Below are 6240 nucleotides of genomic sequence, written 5' to 3'. Positions count from 1 at the left end.
GATCAATATGATATTTATTTTTCCTCTTAACACAGGTCTTTTTGACTTTATAAACAGATTGGATGGAAATTAAACGTTAGGGTGGGCACTAAGAATGTTTTGACGGTGAAAAACATTATCCCAGCTGCTATATGTGATGTGGTCCATTTGAGCTTTGGATATGATTCATTTTTTAGGTAATACTGTAAAATGATCTCGCCAAATGGATTAATGGTGTGGATATAATAAATAGATCATCGTGGGCTACGTAATTTTGATCCCATTTTAGCCGTGGTCGTAGGAGTGTGGACACGCACCCACAGCAACTATATAGCTGGTGTGTGGTACACGGAAGCCGATTGCGAGTTAAACTCTGTGGGGTCCTCCGTGATTTAAATATTTTATCTACTCCGTCCGTCCATTCTAAAAGATAATTTGAGGGCTTGAACCCAAAAATTGAATATATCCAAATCTCAAGTGGACCTCACCATGGGAAACAGTGTGAATTAAAATTCTACCCTTGAAAATTTTGATGTTCTGGATCCAGCTGATATTCTTGTTTTCCGCTGATATCCGTGTTTTCCCTATGTCCATGTCTTGTTTATCTTATGAACAGGTTGGATGACAAATAAACATCACTGTGGACCATAGCAAGGTTTCAACGGTGGAAGTAATTATTCCCACTGTTTCCTTTTAGTGTGGTACCCTTAAGCTTTGGGCATACTTGTATTTTGGACTCAACCACTAAAATAACTGAAAAACGGATAGATGGCGTAGATAACCAACGTTCATTCGTAGTAGGCCCAACTGAGTTTACTCAGTACGATAAAAGCGTACTGACAGTACGCAAACCGATTTCATGGTACACCAGCTAATCCGCTTCCGGTCTCGGCAGGGGCTCTCTGGGGCCACGGTGATGTCTGGATTTTATCCACGCCGTTCATCCATTTTTCCAGGTCATATTAGGTCGTGAGCCCAAAATCAGGCAGATCTCAGGTGGAGGACACAGTAGGGGATTGAACGGACGCGGCTTGGCTCGTGACGTTGCCACTAGCCAGGTGGCTAGCGGTCGATGGTCTCTGGCCCCACCATGATGTACGTCCACACCGTTTGGATATATATCCATTTTTCCATATGTCTTGATCCTAAAGATGAGTTAGATTTAAATCATATGTTGACCCCACCATAGGAAATAAAGTAGTTATTCAATGTCCATCATTTAAAAAAACTTAGTAGGCAACTGTAATGCTTATTTGACGGATCCAGATCTACTAACAGTCTATACTAATTGGGCCCACTTAATGTGTGTTTCATCCCCACCATGCATCCATTTTAGAAGCCTAAAAATGAAGTAGACCTAAATTCCAAGACATGCATCATAGAAAACAATGTTGATTGAATGCCTAACATTAGGGATGGTTTGGGAGTGTGGATTTGGAACCCCTACATTCAGAACCCCCTGGATTTGAAATCCTCCTAGCGTGATTGGTATTGCGCATGTAACGTTCCGGATTTTCACTGTTTTAGATTTTTAAAAATTCTTAAAATTTTTTTTATTAATTAACTTATAATATCACTTAATGACCATTAACACTCAATGTTAGTTTATACAAGGGTGTACCAGTGAAGAACCGCACAAGTCCGATTAATCACGTAACGTCCTGTCTAACCAGAACAGTGTACTGAGGCATCCACGTAGGATTTGTCGCAGGACCATTCGTTTAAACTACTCGTGGTTTTGTGTCACAACTAAATTAAGTTAGGATTAGCCCATTAGAATAGACCAGTCGGGTTGTGATTGGGCCAAGTGCGGGCCGTCAAGCCAAATGACCATTTACACTTGGCAGCAGCCCGAGCGGGCTATACCGCGACATGAGAAGGTCAGAAAATTATAAAAATTTAGGGGAGCATAGATCTCACTAGGCTCAGGGACCAACGCGGACCACGGACCCAGTGGACACCCAGAAGTGGAATCTGACACTTGCCAGATGCGCCCCACCAATGTCAAAATTGGAATCTGGCACGTGTAAATAAAACTGAAATGTAAGACATTTCAACCGTCGAATTTTTTCATAATTTATGATGAGGGTTTAATGTATTTTTCTACACCCGTCCACAAACTCTGAGACCCGATCGTGGAACGGTGACCGTTGATCGCAAATCGGATCCGTGGGACCAAACCCCATATCCGATCGACCCCAAATTTTGCATGGCCCTTCAACGGGTCATGGAGCACCTATCCTATAAGTTTCATGGCCAAAGGGCCACTAGAAATGCCCCGATTTTTTAAATGAGATCTAGACCGCTCGTTGGTGGGCCACTAGTTCTAAAACTATAGAATAATGCCCATCTCACTGGACTTGACATCCATCGCGGGAATCGAACCTGGGTACTGTCCAGAACCACTCAACTTGAACTAAAGGATAAGTGCATGAGAAGCACAAATACCCTAAAGAAAGGAGCTGGAACTTAAGTGAATTGAGTCATCCACTCTTATGCAAAGTTGAGGATTTCGGACCGTCTGTTTGTGACCAAACTTCACATGTGAATTAAGGATATTTTTCTGCTCATATCCATATAGCCGCAGCCCCGATCGACCATCGGTGACCGTTGAACAGATTTCTAATCATATCTGTCGATCGGCGCATCCAAATGGTGGGCCGATCGTATCCATACTAGATCATCATTAAGGCTAACTATTCTGCGGTGTATATCGACTTGTACACCCCATAGTGGGCCCTAGAGGTTAAAAAAACTCTCTCATAGGATTAGTATAGTAAAAACCTAACACTTGGGGCCATTTCCACCAAATCTAGCATTATAAAAGGGCCTCATTTGGGACACCCATCTCCCCATACGAAATTGCCCTAGAGAAGGAAGGAGAGAAGAGAGAAAAGGGAGAAGAGAAAAAGGAGAAAGGAGGAGAAAGAGAGAGGAAGAAGAAAGGAAAGGAGTATGTGGTACGAGGTGGGGCCCAAGGAAGGTCAACCTTGCAACTCTCTACCCATTCTCCAAGGAAACCTCCACCAAACCCACCCATGCCAAGAAGCGGAGGTAAGAATGGTATATTTTTCTTCAATAGAGCAACTTATTGTAGATTTCTAGGCATTAATGTTGTCTTTCTTGATTTTGATTTAAGAAATGGTGGTTTTACCCAAATCCTCAAACCCTAAGATCTCAAAGAATGGAAATCTCCCCTTAAGGTGTGGACTATTATCCTTAAGTGGTTTAGCACCAATTATAGTTAGAGTTTAATAATTTTGTTTACTTGGTATGTTGTATGGAAGAATCTAGAGGAACTTAGGAATGGTATGTTGTTGGATTGTATGGAATGACATGTTTAGTTCTCCTTGATGTTAAATCTTGCCTCTCATGGTCAGTGTATGGATGATTACATGTTCATGTTTATTTGATTTCCCTTGCTCTCATATGTGTTGTTTCCTAGTGTGTATGATTCATTGTTCTTGTGTAATTGATCCCTTGAGGTGTAGGAAGTGCTTAACTTCCTCCCAAATCCACACCACTCACATGCACCTTATACATATTGTTGTAGTTTGATTGCTAGGAGTGCTAGAATCATATGTTGAGATGTATGTGAACATGATACTGTATGCTAGATGATATCCTTAATGGTTGGCATGTTAAGAGTCATTCTCAAATCCTTGGATTAGTTAGGAAACTTGAGAAGAGATGGTAGCCCCATTGGTAGGGCTACCCAAGTCTAAACCCATGGATTTGGGCGGGTGCGCGTGAGCGGCAGTAGTTCGACTACATGGGCCTCTTGTGCTCGATGTCGTCCGTCACGTGCTCGCCTGACTCATGCGGTTTAGCCTATTTACTGTCCAACCCTGGTTGTTAACCATGTTTGCTCACTTATGTATGGAATCTGGAACACCCTACCACCGTTGTAGCTCATCGATACCGGATGAAATATTGATCCACAGTCTCGTGAGCCGGGCATGGTAGAATGGGACACTATGTCCGAGCTGTCGGCCTACGCTGGGGTGACGCGCCTCCCCGTAGTGACCGCGAGCGATCCCTTTCTTTCAGCACTCCCCGTGTGCTTGAAGTCGGGGACGGGGAACCCGACGGGATCAAGGATCGCGGGGTCTTGGCCTCACACATTGGGGGGCCTTGTCCTCGCAACTAGTTCAGGGTATTTGATACGTAGGGTATATCAGATTCCCAAATTTGCTGGATGAATGGACTTAACTAAGAACCCGGTTAACATCATCATTGCACGTATTACCTAGGTTGGCGACTTGGCAGTCGAGGTCGCTTTGAGGAAGTGTTGACACATGCGATCGTTAGACGGAGTCGCTCGAAGGAGAGTTGTGGTGAGGGCATACATCATATCATCTACCATGCATATGCATTAATAAGATTAGTTAGGTATTTGTGAATGATTGTTTTTCATTAAAGTTTTATTATAACTGATGCTTGTTACAACTTAAGTCTAATAGCACCCACTGAGTTGATCACTCACTCCCACTCTGGGATGGTGTTTTAAAACACCAACCAGACTCGCCCGTAGATGCAGGTGATGCAGATTACGTGGAGCCTGGTGATGCGAGTCTCGAGGAGGAGGATGAGTTCCCTTACTTCCAGTTGATGAGCGAGACCACGTCGGATCAATAGATGGGTCGTTGGATCGCCGAGCAGCGACTCAGCTTTATTCTTGTTGGTCGTGCCATTTTTTTGTGATTTTACTTGGCGTCACCTTGTGCGCCCGTTTGTATTCTTTTGGACATGTATATATAGGTATAGTTGATTTTCTTCCATTTTCAGTAGACTTGTGTGGTTGTGCTTCATGTTCCAGGAAATTTCAGAATGTGCATTTAGACTGGATTCATCGCATATTAATGAAAATCGGTTATAAGTGACCCTGGAAACTCGGGAGTCAAGCGTATGCATGACCCCCGATTTTCAGGGCGTTACAAGATGGTATCAGAGTAATAGTTTGGAATCAATTGGGCCATGTGTCATGAACTCACCAACGCGTCCGTTGACTTGAGAGGAAACACAATAGAAAACACAAAAATGCTAGGAACCACCTTAGTCCCTGAACTGTCGCTCCTAGACGGAAGGTAAGACTCGCAGAGTGTTAGGGTTGGGTAGCGAGAGTAAGTAGTAACGCTAGGAAATATGTCCAAGAGCCTTACGAATGGCTTAGGCCGAGGAGAGAGAAGATAACAATATTAGAATTCGACCTGGGAGCCTTACGACACGTTTCAGCCCATTCCTGGGCAAGAAGTCAGGAACTTAACGGCGAGACCCGATCCGACTAAGTAGGGAATTTAGGTAGTCTAGGCCACATAATCCTTAAGGGCCCGTTTGGCCAACTGCATTAGGTGGGATTAAGGTGAATGGAATGGTAAGAGTAGCAATATATACATGAATAAGGTATTGTCTCTAGATTATCTGTATCCCATGTTTTCTAATACCAGGTTTGGGATGCATGCAATTAAAGGTAAATCGCGGAATTTCCTTTCAAATTACACTTGAAAATCCCATATCACACCTTCCAACACAAGACTCATTCTACAAAGCCTATGAAATAAGTTTTAAATTTCGTCTCACACCCATTCCCCACATGCCATTCCCAAATCTTGAGTTGGGAGTAGCATTGCAACCTCATTTAGTACAACTAAATGCCCTTAGCCAGACAGGCATAAGTCAAAATCTCTCTTTCCAACATATCTCTTTAAATATTCACCTGACATCACCCTATTCTTGAATTTTCCGGGTACATTGGTAGGAACGAGTCAGAAATCGAAAGATTTGACGGTCGGAAACATCGTTCTAGACCAAATGAGTGAATACCGGGCCAAATTTGATAATTCCGACCTGCTCTGGGATGAAGGCTTAAGTGTGAATGAAAATTTATCGAAAATGGGAAAAACTGTAGAAAAATCAGATTTTGACTACTAACTAGGAAGAATCCTATGAAACCACTGGGCTCATTGCGTAGATCGGCTTCTCCTACCCCAAATTCATATATGGCACGTCGAATAACTCATTCCAGTTTGTGAGATAAGCGCGTCGAAAGATCGACGGTTCAGGAGCCCGCCGTGACCCCGCCCAACTCTCCAGCAGGCCAGCGTGACCCCACCCAGCCCGCGTGACCCTGCCTGGCCCGGCGTGACCCCGCCCAGCCCGCATGACCCCACCCAGCCCGAGTTGCCCCGCTGGAATTTTCTGTAATTTTAGGTCAACTTTAAAAATTCATATCTCCTTCGTTACAACTCCGATTTAAGTGAT

Source organism: Magnolia sinica, unplaced genomic scaffold, assembly GCF_029962835.1.
Source record: "Magnolia sinica isolate HGM2019 unplaced genomic scaffold, MsV1 ctg21, whole genome shotgun sequence".
NCBI lineage: Eukaryota > Viridiplantae > Streptophyta > Magnoliopsida > Magnoliales > Magnoliaceae > Magnolia > Magnolia sinica.
Note: the sequence above shows the minus strand (reverse complement) of the source record.